Genomic DNA, 13,513 nt, shown 5'->3' on the forward strand with positions numbered 1-13,513 from the left:
GAGAAAGAAAGACACCTGCAGACCTGCTTCACCGCCTGGGAAGCGACTCCCCCGCAGGTGGGGAGCTGGGGCTGGAACCGGGATCCTTACTCCAGTCCTTGCCCTTTGCACCATGTGCGCTTAACCCGCTGCACTACAGCCCGACTCCCTATTGTTGTTGTTGATGTCATCATTGTTGGATAGGTCAGAGAGAAATGGACAAAGGGGGAGAAAAACACAGATGACTGCAGATCTGCTTCACCACCTGTGAAGCGAGCCCCCTGCAGGTGGGGGGCTCAAACCAGGATCCTTCCACTGGTCCTTGCATTTTGCGCCACATGTGCTTAACCCGCTGCACTACCCGTCAACTCCCCTATGCCCCCTCTCCCCACACACAGAATACAATCAGAATGTTTCCAACTATAATGAAACTCAGAACATTCATACTGCTTTTTAGGTCACATATAGGCCATCCAAGTCTTTAGGTAAAGATCAGTTTCCATCACTCTTTAAATAGCTACTATGTACAACTTCCTAATCCATGCAGAGATCTGATTATTACATGACAGTCACTGAATCTGGGTAGAAATCTTTAAGTCAGCAGACAAAAGGTGAGCAATTCCACTCAAAGATGGAGGAACTAGTGCTGGTGACAGATTTGGGGGTTGTAGTCTGGGAGGTGGTGCAGCAGATAAGGCATTGGACTCTCAAGCATGAAGTCCTGGTTCAATATCCAGCAGCACATGGGCCATGGTGATGTCTGGTTCGTTACTCCATCCATATCTTTCTCATGAATAAAGAAATAAAATTTGTTTTAAAAAAATGAAAGCTTTCTGAACATTATGCACAATATAAAATCTGATAAGAATGACAGTGGTATTTGTAATCAGAACTAAACAGAATGAATCATTTTAGAAAAACACAGATTACATCTGGATTGGGATACTAATGGGATGTCTGGGGTGACTAATATCAAATAAGCCTAAAGGAAGTTTTTTGGATGTTTTTCAATGACACTTAAAACAATTGTAGATACAAATATAGTGTGGTATATGTCAACACTCGTCTATTTAAACAGTTCTAGTTACTACACATTCTGGTTTCCATAGATATATGCAACCCTAATGGAAATAATCTATGAAGTGAGACATAGTATCATTACACCCTGTGAGAAAATTTTTTTTTAATTTTTTTTTACATTTATTTTATTTATTTATTCCCTTTTGTTGCCCTTGTTGTTTTATTGTTGTAGTTATTATTGTTGTTGTCGTTGTTGGATAGGACAGAGAGAAATGGAGAGAGGAGGGGAAGACAGAGAGGAGGAGAGAAAGATAAGACACCTGCAGACCTGCTTCACCGCCTGGGAAGCGACTCCCCCGCAGGTGGGGAGCTGGGGCTGGAACCGGGATCCTTACTCCAGTCCTTGCGCTTTGCACCATGTGCGCTTAACCCGCTGCGCTACAGCCCGACTCCCTATTGTTGTTGTTGATGTCATCATTGTTGGATAGGACAGAGAGAAATGGACAAAGGGGGAGAAAAACACAGATGACTGCAGATCTGCTTCACCACCTGTGAAGCGAGCCCCCTGCAGGTGGGGGGCTCAAACCAGGATCCTTCCACTGGTCCTTGCATTTTGCGCCACATGTGCTTAACCCGCTGCACTACCCGTCAACTCCCCTATGCCCCCTCTCCCCACACACAGAATACAATCAGAATGTTTCCAACTATAATGAAACTCAGAACATTCATACTGCTTTTTAGGTCACATATAGGCCATCCAAGTCTTTAGGTAAAGATCAGTTTCCATCACTCTTTAAATAGCTACTATGTACAACTTCCTAATCCATGCAGAGATCTGATTATTACATGACAGTCACTGAATCTGGGTAGAAATCTTTAAGTCAGCAGACAAAAGGTGAGCAATTCCACTCAAAGATGGAGGAACTAGTGCTGGTGACAGATTTGGGGGTTGTAGTCTGGGAGGTGGTGCAGCAGATAAGGCATTGGACTCTCAAGCATGAAGTCCTGGTTCAATATCCAGCAGCACATGGGCCATGGTGATGTCTGGTTCGTTACTCCATCCATATCTTTCTCATGAATAAAGAAATAAAATTTGTTTTAAAAAAATGAAAGCTTTCTGAACATTATGCACAATATAAAATCTGATAAGAATGACAGTGGTATTTGTAATCAGAACTAAACAGAATGAATCATTTTAGAAAAACACAGATTATATCTGGATTGGGATACTAATGGGATGTCTGGGGTGACTAATATCAAATAAGCCTAAAGGAAGTTTTTTGGATGTTTTTCAATGACACTTAAAACAATTGTAGATACAAATATAGTGTGGTATATGTCAACACTCGTCTATTTAAACAGTTCTAGTTACTACACATTCTGGTTTCCATAGATATATGCAACCCTAATGGAAATAATCTATGAAGTGAGACATAGTATCATTACACCCTGTGAGAAAATTTTTTTAAATTTTTTTTTACATTTATTTTATTTATTTATTCCCTATTGTTGCCCTTGTTGTTTTATTGTTGTAGTTATTATTGTTGTTGTCGTTGTTGGATAGGACAGAGAGAAATGGAGAGAGGAGGGGAAGACAGAGAGGAGGAGAGAAAGATAGACACCTGCAGACCTGCTTCACCGCCTGGGAAGCGACTCCCCTGCAGGTGGGGAGCCGGGGTTCGAACCGGGATCCTTATGCCGGTCCTTGTGCTTTGCGCCACCTGCGCTTAACCCGCTGCGCTACAGCCCGACTCCCCCTGTGAGAAAATTTAATCAATGATCAAATAAAAGGGAGGCTAGATTTTAATCCAAGTCATGTGACCTATAGCTTTTTGTGAAATGACTCATGGGTCTACATACAAGTACTACATGGAGCTGTGCTCCAGCAAGGTTTACAATGAGAAGGAGACATGAGGAAAGCTATCAGGGCTGGTGTGTTGTGATAATTGACATTGAGAGGGAAGGGGTGATAGAAAGGGAAAGAGACAAATAGATGCTTGCAGACCTGCTTCCCTGTTCATGAAGTGGGGGCTTGAACCCAGAATCTTGCACTTGGTGATATCTGTGCTTAATTGAGAGTGCCCCGCCCAGCCCCTTCTACAGACATTGTTATGAAACTATGAGTACCTCATTCACATCATCTGGCTTTTTGGATGCATATAGAAATTCTCTCCATTTCTCTCTGTCCTAGCCAATAATGACAACAACAATAATAATCATAACAATAAAAAACAAGAGCAACAGAAGACAATAAATAAAAAAATAAGCTTATTCCAAAGTAAAGATAGCTCTACAGGAATGTGTCTGCACTTATTCTCTAGCTTTAATAACTGTCAGCTCACAGCTGAGCTTAAATGTTTTCTACTAACCCTCCCCAACAGGATGGATTTATTTGGTTAGTTATTTTTAGAAATAACAAATTTTGGGAGGCTGAGCAGGTGGTGCACCCAGTTAAGGCCACATGTTGCCATGTGAAAGGACTTGAGTTTAAACTCCAAGTGTCCACCTGCAGGAAGAAAGGTGTATGAGTGATGAGTGGGGCTGCAGTCTCTTTCTCGTATCTCTCTCCCCTCCTCTCAGTTTCTCAGTGTTGTATGAAAAAAGAAAGACAATATTTTAAAAGAAAATTTTAATATATTTTTAAATTTTATTTTGCCTTTTGTTGCCCTTGTTGTCTATCATTATTGTTACTGCTGTCTTTGTTGATAGGACAGAGAGAAATGGAGAGAGGATGGAAAAAAAGAGGGGAAGAGAAAGGTGAGACAGACCTGCAGACCTGCTTCACCGCTTGTAAAGTGACACCCTTGCAGGTGGGGAACCAGGGCTCGAACCAGAACCCTTATGCTGGTCCTTGTGCTTCGCACCACGTGCGTTTAACCCACTGTGCCACCACCAGTCTCCACCCCCCACAAAAAATATTTTTAAGATCTCTATACGGGTATCCACCCCAAAAATAGTCACTCCAACATATAACTGTGCTGAAGATTAAATAAATAAATAAATAAATAAATAAATACATCCTGTTCCAGTAGGTGGAGCAGTGGATAAAGCATTGAATTTTCAACCATGAGGTTCCAAATTTAATCCCTAGAGAGAAGAAGGTCTGACTGATGACCTTCACTGAGTAAGCAGTAGACAAGTAGAGCAGAAGGCCAGAAAAGTCAAATGCCTTCTATGGAGATTAGAATGTGCGTCACCGTATCTATAGTAACCTGGGTGAACTTCCCCATTTTTATTTTGTATTTCTCTCTTGCTTGTTTGTTTGCAATAGCTACTTGTCATGTTAGCTTCTGTAAACTGAGCTGGCTTCTGCATTTCTAGAGTATAAAGCTGGAACTGAACCTTTGTTCAGTGCCATGAGTTTTCAGAGGGATCTGGACTCTCAGTTTGACTCAATAACTCCTTTATTCTTCACACACCTTGGCTCTGGACTTCCTCATACCCGAGAATTCCTTCACAAAAGGAAAGTCTAGACTGAGTGACATGTACACTTTACATCTCAAGGTCTAATAAGTACAAAAACCAGAGTATTAAGGGCTAATTAATTTAATCATCTACTTATTCAAATTAAATTCATTAAATTAAAAAATATATACGACTTTGGGGTGGGAGTAGATACCATAATGGTTATGAAAACAAACTTTCATTGCTGCGGCACCAAAGTTCCAGGTTCAATACCCTGCACCTCTATAACCCTGAGCTGAGAAGTACTCTGCTTAAAAAAAAAAAAAAAAAAAATATATATATATATATATATATGTATGACCTTTCAGTTTTTCCTATTCCTTAATACATTAATTAACTTTAAAATTCATGACTTAGATTTATTGACACTTTGACACTTTCCTGTTAATGACACAATGTCCTCCAATTTCCAACACATAAACAATCTACAGAACCTCTAATTCCACATATGTACAAGGAGAAATAGGGGAGAAAATCATAGTGCACTTTTCAAAAAAATATATTCTCCGGTCTGTTGCCCTTTATTTATTTATTGTTGTAGTTATTATTGTTGTTGTTTTTGATTCCATCGTTGTTGGATAGGACAGAGAGAAATGGAGAGAGGAGGGGAAGACAGAGCGCGGGACAGAGAGACACCTGCAGACCTGCTTCACTGCCTTTCCCATGCAGGCAGGGGCCAGGACCTCGAAACAGGATCCTTATGCTGGTCCTTGTGTTTTGTGCCACTTGCACTTAACCAGCTGTGCTATCGCTGGACTCCCTGCCCCCATAGTGCACTTTTACAATCTTAAATAACTGGAAACTTTCCCTCTATTACTCAAAAAGATCTGTGTCCATTATTTGCTGTACAATAACACATTTTAGAACTGAACTAACCAGAACTGAACACACAAATTCAGGTTGTTAGGTTTGGGAATCCAAGGAAGACACCATGAGACCAGAGTGATGTAAAAACAAAGAATCTTTACTAGCCAGGCTAGGACCGAATTCCCAAGTGGCTGATGCAATAGCTCTCCCAGTATTTGACTCCACTCTAAATCCTGTTAAGGCTTATATAGGGATCAGAATGAATAGTCTATGTGACAAATCTCAGGTCTACAAAGTCACTACATGATAGTTTTACAATTGTGGTTATCTATCTCCTGCATATGGGGGAAATATGGGGGTGTGGGGGGTTCAGGACCTTGTGATTATCTCTCTTCTTGACTTCAGGCTCTGGGGAGGTTTCTTTCTCACTTCTTTCTCACCATCTGGTCCTGTGTTTATCTCTTTCTTCCCAGGCTCAGGGTCTGTCTTTTAATTGCTTACTTAACCCTTGAGTTACTAGAGTCTAGGCTTACCTATCTTTTAATCACCATTTTACATTTATTTTTTTAGCTCAATTTATACAAGGTCACAGTGAAGAACACTGCATTAAAATCTGATTACAGCAAGCCGGGTCTTGCTGTACCTGGTGAGAACACATATTACAATGTGAAAGGTCCTGGGTTCAAGCCCCTGGTTCCCACCTGCTGGAGAAAGCTTTGTGAGTAGTGAAGCAGTAGTGCAGGTATCTTTCTGTCTAACTTCCTCTCTATCCCCCACTTCCCTCTCAATTTCCGGCTGTCTCTAGCCAATAAATAAATAACAATTATTAAAAAATTTAAAAATCTAATTACAGAGGCCAGATGGTGAGTACACACACTGCAGTGCTCAAGGATCTGGGTTCAACTTCTGGTCTCCAGCTGATGGAGGAGAGTTAAGACGGAGGCAGCAGCACTGTATGTGTGTCTCTCTTTCCCTTCCTATCTCCCACTACCCTCCCACTTTCTCTCTGACTCTACCCAAATATTAATCAATAAATATCATTTTAAGCAGGCCAGGCAGGAGCACACCTGATTAATCTCACACACCACAGTGCACAATGACCCAAGTTCAAGACCCTGGTCCCCACCTGCAATGGGGAAAGCTTCATGAGTAATGAAGCAGAGCAGAGCTGCAAGTGCCTCTCTCCCTTTCTATCTCCTTTTCAATTTCTTTCTGTCTCCATTCAAAAATGAATGACAAAAAATACTTAAAGGGGGTGGGGGAAATATTTTTAAAACAATAATAATCTTAAAATTTGACTACAGGTAGCTGAGCTAACTAAAAACAGTGGGTATGCAAATGACTTCCATGTCTGAGACTCCCAATTCCAGTTCAATCTCTACATTATCAGAAGTGAGAACTGAACAGTGTTATGAGAAAAATTATAAGCAGCATAAAAGATAATTCTCATTTGCAACTGGAAACAGGCAGTGGACAGGGCTCCACGTTTTCAATTTCTGCACACTACATTCAAGTCACTGTAACTGCGTCAACATTTTTTATGCCTCTCTTCATGCCTCTCACTTTAAGGTAGGGGACTGCTAATGTTTCTCCAACAAGTTTATTAGAATACAGTTCAGGGAGTCGGGCTGTAGCGCAGCGGGTTAAGCGCAGGTGGCGCAAAGCACAAGGACCGGCATAAGGATCCCGGTTCGAACCCCGGCTGCCCACCTGCAGGGAAGTCGCTTCACAGGTGGTGAAGCAGGTCTGCAGGTGTCTGTCTTTCTCTCTTCCTCTCTGTCTTCCCCTCCTCTCTCCATTTCTCTGTCCTATCCAACAACGACAACAACAATAATAACTACAACAATAAAACAACAAGGGCAACAAAAGGGAATAAATAAATGAAATAAATATTTTTTAAAAAAATTAAAAAAAAAAAGACAGTTCAATCCTGGGGCACTTCTGCTAAATTCACCGCTGAAACCAGAATAAATTGAATAAAAACAAGATGTACATGGGTAACACATAGAAATTTTCCACATAGCAACTCAAACTCCACTAGGAAAACTTGTATTTTATTTTACTGTTGACTCTAAACCATTAATTCCCCAATAACAAACAAACAAAAAAAACTGTAACACCTCCAGGGATAATATAACAGAGAAGAGAAATTTATAGTGACTAAGAAAAATGAAAATGAGAAAGAATTAAAGAAGTCCTTAGTTTCTTTCTTTCTTTCTTTTTTTTTTTAAAGATTTTATTATGAGAAAGATAGGAAGAGAGAGAAAGAACCAGCCATCACTTTGGCACATGTGCTGCCAGGGCCACAAAAAGTCCTTAGTTTCTATCTACCCCAGGTCCCAATGAAGGCAGGGCAATCAAAGGGGCAGTGGATCCAGCTGGAAGCTGACTGGTGTTGACAAACATGCTGACTCCCCAACCTGAACATCTCGCCTGCCATCAGCAGGTCCTTCCTCGCTCCCCTGTCCTGGATCCAGATCCCAGGACACTCAATAGAGAATGGGACTGGACCAAGAAACTTCATCCATGACCGGGAAGGAATAAAAAATAAATAAATAAATAAATAAATAAATAAAAATTAAAAAAAAAGAATGATGATCCACCCCTTTCCACAGAGCACAAACAGGACAGCACAAGAGGAATCCAGCCCTGGTGGGGATGGTGGATTGACCAGGGAGAGGCCCATACACACTGATCCACCCCGGAAAATAAATATTTATTTTTTTAAATAAATATTTATTTTCCCTTTTGTTGCCCTTGTTGTTGTCGTTGTTAGATAGGATAAAGAGAAATGGAGCGAGGGGCTGAAAGACAAGAGGGGATGAGAAGACAGACACCTGCAGGCCTGCTTTGCTTCACCATTTGTGAAGCGACTCCCCTGCAGGTTGGGAACCTGAGGCTCCAACCCGCAGCCCTTTGCTGGTCCTTGTGGTGCGCTGCTCCAAGTGCACTTAAGCCGCTGTGCTACTGCCCGAATCCGATCCCGGAATACTCTAGCAAGACTCAAGCAAACCCTCCCAATCTCAGCCTCAATGAGCCACACTCACAATATCCCGTCCAGTCTGAATTTACTCAAGTCTCCTCTCCAACATCCAAATCAGGAGATGAGAGCAGCACTGAGAGAATAGTAGAGAAAAGCAGCCGCGCAAAAACACAGAAGAGATTGCTAGTGTCTCTTACTTCCTCGAGTGTTGGATTTCACTTTGGAGCACCACCCATGAGCATCCCACATTGGTCCATGTCCACTGTCTCAGAGTTTAATTGGATGAAAACTTTGGATAAAGTTCAGACCCAATCGAAACCAGACATTTCTAAATGACAGCAATGCTGTCCTATCAACATCTATAGGGGGTGAGCCTGGAGAACCCTTAAAGCCAGAAATGGCTGGCAAAGGGTTCTCTGGAGTACTTTAGAAGCTGTTGGACTTCGGGCGGTAGCGCGGTGGGTTAAGAGCATTTGGTGGGACGCTTAAAGCGCAAGGACTCAAGTAAGGATCCCAGTTCCAGTCCCCGACTCCCCATTTGCAGGGGAGTCGCGATGAAGCAGGTCTGCAGGTGTCTGTCTTTCTCTCCTCCCATCTTCCCCTCTTCCGTCCATTACTCTTTGTCCTATCCAATAAAACAAGGGCAACAAAAGGGAATAAATAAAACATTTTTTAAAAGAAGTATCAGCTGTTAAAAACATATAATTCCATCAGTTTTCTCACCCAGTTAGCTTACTCCTGCTCGCTCTCTTCCATGCTGCTTGGTCATATGAGGCGCAGCTCTGTGACCCGCACCCTGGGGACTTGGTGCTGCTGTTGTGCCCAAAGTGCAAACTGCACCATGCAGCCTCCTCTCAGCCTGGCTCCTCCAGTGCAGTGGGCTCCTTTGACCTGGAGGCTGCCTGCTGACCCAGAGCCCTGCTCCGCTCTGCTTTGTTTTGCTCTCTGTGGGTAATTTCACAGACAAACAAGCATGGATAACTATAGAAAATGTTATCTGCACTGTGGGAATCAGCAGGGTTGCACAGTAAGCTTTGGGAGATGTTGTTTAGTGTAGTCTACCTTGTGAAGGAATAAGTCCCCCAAGCTGATTCAATTAGAAATCCCCCATATAGAAAGCTAGGTGAATTGAGTGATTAAGAGCAAACCCTTAGAGGACTAGATAATGAAGGAATTTCCCCCTTATTTGGACAACAGAGAATTTCTGATTAACTAAGAATGTTGCTGTGGGAGGGGTAGATAGCATAATGGTTATGCAAACAGACTCTCATGCCTGAGGTTCTAAAGTCCCAGGTTCAATCCCTTGCACCACCCTAAGCAAGAGCTGAGCAGTGCTCTGGTAATAAATAAATAAATAAATAAATAAATAAATAAATATAATGTTACAGAAACCCTTCTGTCTTGTAACCTTTGTGCCATAATGGTTATCACTAACCTGCCCACTTGCTTCCTGGAGTCAATGAGTTTCAGAATGTTCATTCTAGGAATGTACTCATGTGACCACCTTGAAACCCCCCAACTCCCATTCTCTTTAATAGGAGATGAGCTCCCAGCATCTGGGTCTCTCTCCCAAATAATGGGGCCACTAATTGGCACTCTGACTTGGTGGGGGACCCTCAGGTTTCCTGAGGTCCCAGTGTTCTATGTCTGTTCTGTGTTTGTACATGTGTAAGTTTGTAGTAATGGCTATTGTACATGTGTAAGTTTGTAGTAATGTGTGAATATACTTCAACTTCCCCTATTTCTTGTGTCAGCCTCAGTCTGTCTCAGTTTGTAATGGGTACGGTCAGAAGGAAAAATACTTAACATTATGGCAAGCCAGGCAGGAACTTTGAAGCTTTGTTAGCACCCACTGCAGCTAAGTTCCCCTTTTCTGTCCTTTTCTGTCTTTCCCAGCCGAGTCCTTTGCATGGAGATTGATAAGGTCTAGGACAATTGCAGGACTCTGGCTGGGTAACCCCTGGTGTGACCTAATGGTCTTCAGCCCTCTTCCAGTCTCCCGACAGCCAATAGGGTGTTGGATGAAGCCATAGAACCCCCAAAACTAAAAGTTGATAAAGCAGCTGCCAGACCTCTTGAATTCAGGGGACAGGCTTACGGTAGGGATCAGGGCAATCCCTCATAGGCTCTGCCCCAGTGGGAATATTGCCCTGATGCTGATTTGTTCCCAAATTCTATCCTAATGTTTTATTCTCCCTCATGAGCCACCTTTCAGTGTAGAGAGCAACATGAACATCTGCAGGGGAGTCGCTTCACAGATGGTGAAGCAGGTCTGCAGGTCTCTGTCTATCTCTCCCCCTCTCAGTCTTCCCCTCCTTTCTTTATTTTCTCTGTCCTATCCAACAACTTCGACATCAATAACAACAAAAATAATAACTACAATAAATATATATATTTACTTATATATTTCATTCTTTGTTGCCCTTATTTTGATTGTTGATGTAATTATTATTGTTATTGATGCCAAGTAATAATCAGTTCTCTCCATGGATCAGGAAGTTGTCCATAGTAGCTATGCAAAGATGATGGAAACTGATCTTTACATAAAGAATCGAATGGCTTACATGTGACCTAAAAAGCAGTATGACTGTTCTGAATTTCATTATACTTGGAAACATTCTGATTATATTCTGTGTGTGAATAGATAGGCAAGACTATGAGCATCAATTCAACATGTGAGAATGTGTTCAAGAATAAGAATTACTGTTGAAATGTTAGAATGATTGCTGTGAACATGGAAGTTTATTTAGGGGGCCGGGTGGTGGAGCACCTGGTTGAGTGACATGTTACAGTGCAAAAGGACCTAGGTTCAAGCCCCTGCCCCCCACCTGGAGGCAGAAAGCTTTGCAAGTGGTGAAGCAGGGCAGCAGGTGTCTCTCTATCTTCTCCTTCTCTCTCAATTTCTGGCTGTTTCTAGCCAATAAATAAAGATAATAAATCTCCTTTGGTATTCCTAGTTAACCCAGTAGAGGAGAGGAGAGAAAGACAGCTGCTGCTACTCCGAAGCCCAGCCTCCGGAAGTCTGGAAGTTCTCCGATTTTCTTACACTGTGTTAACTGCAAGAAGATGTTGAGATAACTTTTATGTTCTGGTAGAACTCCCAAAAGCTTCATTTATACAGACTAGCAGAGAGGGAATAGGAACAATGATTAAGTGTAAAGAGATCTCAAGTAATGGTGGGAATATTCATTATTGTCCAGAACCACAACTAGAGAATTGGATAATTGAATCCCAATATAGGCCACTTATTGACAACTAGACTTACACGAGTAAGTTTATATCTTGTGATGGTTACTTCTCTTTGGAGTGAAATTTTTCAGTCATGGACATAGCCACCAACTTTCAGGAAAGGACATTGGAATCAGCAGAGAGGTGTATTTCTCCTGATTGAGAATCTGGATTGACCATCCAAATATATAACAGACTCCTTTATTCCTTATTCTTTTATTCAGTTAAACATCTCTTATTCCAATCATAAGGCAGATATCTTAATTGTAGAGTCACCAATTAGCAAATTGAAGTACCAAATTTCAGTCCTGGCACTGTCCATGCAAGATCTGTGAAGTATTCTGCTTTCTCCCTGCTATAATATTAATACATACAACTAAAAAAGTAATTAGAGTTGTTGGTCTGCTTCTAAGACCCCTTCTGTTGCAATACTTAATGCTGTGGTCTATTTACATAATCATTGTTTTGCCAGCACTGGTTTAATCCCAACGGTTTCCCATGCTTTTTCCTTCTCCCCACCCCCTATACTACTTACATTCTCTTCTGACCTTACAATTCCACCTCAGGATATATAAGGACAGGATTGTGAGTAGAGATATATAGCTTGCACTCATTCATCATCAATAAAGATTGAACTGCGTCTGAGCTCAGCCATGAGTCCCTGGTCATCTCTCTGCTGCCCATAAAGCTAGCCCGGCATAGGGCGATGGGTGGTAGCACAGTGGGTCAAGCACACATGGCATGAAGCAGAAGGACTGGCCTAAGGAGCCTGGTTAGGGGCCCTGGCTCCCCAACTGAAGGGGAGTCGCTTCACAGGCAGTGAAGCATGTCTGCTGGTGTCTATCTGTCTCATCTCCTCTCTGTCTACCCCACCTTTCTCCATTTCTCAGTCCTATCCACCAATGATGACATAAATAACAACAATAATCACAACAACAACAACAACAAAAACAACAAGGGCAATAGAAGGGGAAATAATTTTAAAAATGAGAGTGAAAGAGTAATTAAAAATGGAATAGCTGGCAGGGTCTTTTGACAGTATTTCAGGAGATGCTCCCTCCAGATTCATTGATTCACTTTGATCAGAAAGACAAGGAAAGTCATTGGAGAATATTCAATTCCTCCTGCCCTCCAGAATATACATTTCTTTTACCTGTGGGCTTTTGCAGAGTTCATCACCCAATATCTGTTAAAATTTTTGGTCTAAATACTGAAATAATGATAGTAGATATATGTGTTTTTCTGTTTCTAGCAATTATAATTGTTAGAATACTGGGGCACTAAATACCCAAAGGATGAGGCTAGATTTGTAGCCCCTTTCAGGTTTTTGCACCAAAATGTTAGAATTATAAGATGCTATGGGGTGGGGGTAGGTAGCATAATGGTTATGTAAACAGACTCTCATTCCTGAAGCTCCAAAGTCCCAGACTCAGTCTCCTGTACCACCATAAGCCAGAGCTCAGCAGTGCTCTGGGGGAGAGAAAAAAAAAAGATGCTGAAAGTGAGGCAAGTAGAATCAGGAGTAGACAAATGAAAGTTTACTGTATTAACCAAGGGGGAAGGTGAGAAGCACCCATCGGTATCAAGAGAGCCCAGCTGGGGGTGGGGAGAGCTAAGATGCCCACAGTGAGACAGGTCCTTGTATAGAGTCATGTTATTATTTCTGGCATGGGAAGGATCATGGCATGGTTCATAGAATTCATGACCCGTTATCTGGCTGGAGGTGTCTGGAGCACGCAGAAGGGACCTAGGCAGGAGCAAAAAGGACCAGCACTCCCTCTTGATGCAACTGCACCACCACCCAAATCCCCCTGCAGATGTGTATCTTCATCTCCCCTTCTCTATCTTCTCCTTCCCTCTCAATTTATTTATGTCTTATTAAATAAAATAGATTTCAAAAAAAAGAAAAAAGAAGAAATGGCACTGGCTTATGGTGGTATTTGATATTGCTTGGGACCTTGGAGCCTTAGAGCCTTAGGCATGAGAGTCTTTTTTTGAAAAACCATTATGATAGCAACTTTTTTTTTTTTC

At 41.9% G+C, this 13,513-nt stretch overlaps 2 protein-coding genes across 2 annotated transcripts in view; both read left to right on the forward strand.

The window, feature by feature from the left end:
* LOC132535670 (zinc finger protein 14-like) overlaps positions 1–13,513 on the forward strand; it is a 357,812-nt gene that overhangs the window by 320,505 nt on the left and 23,794 nt on the right. The window lies entirely within an intron of this gene.
* The window catches only part of LOC132535669 (zinc finger protein 709-like), a 73,963-nt gene that overhangs the window by 49,468 nt on the left and 10,982 nt on the right, over positions 1–13,513 (forward strand). The window lies entirely within an intron of this gene.

This window comes from Erinaceus europaeus, chromosome 23 (genome assembly GCF_950295315.1).
Source record: "Erinaceus europaeus chromosome 23, mEriEur2.1, whole genome shotgun sequence".
NCBI classification, from domain to species: Eukaryota; Metazoa; Chordata; class Mammalia; order Eulipotyphla; family Erinaceidae; genus Erinaceus; species Erinaceus europaeus.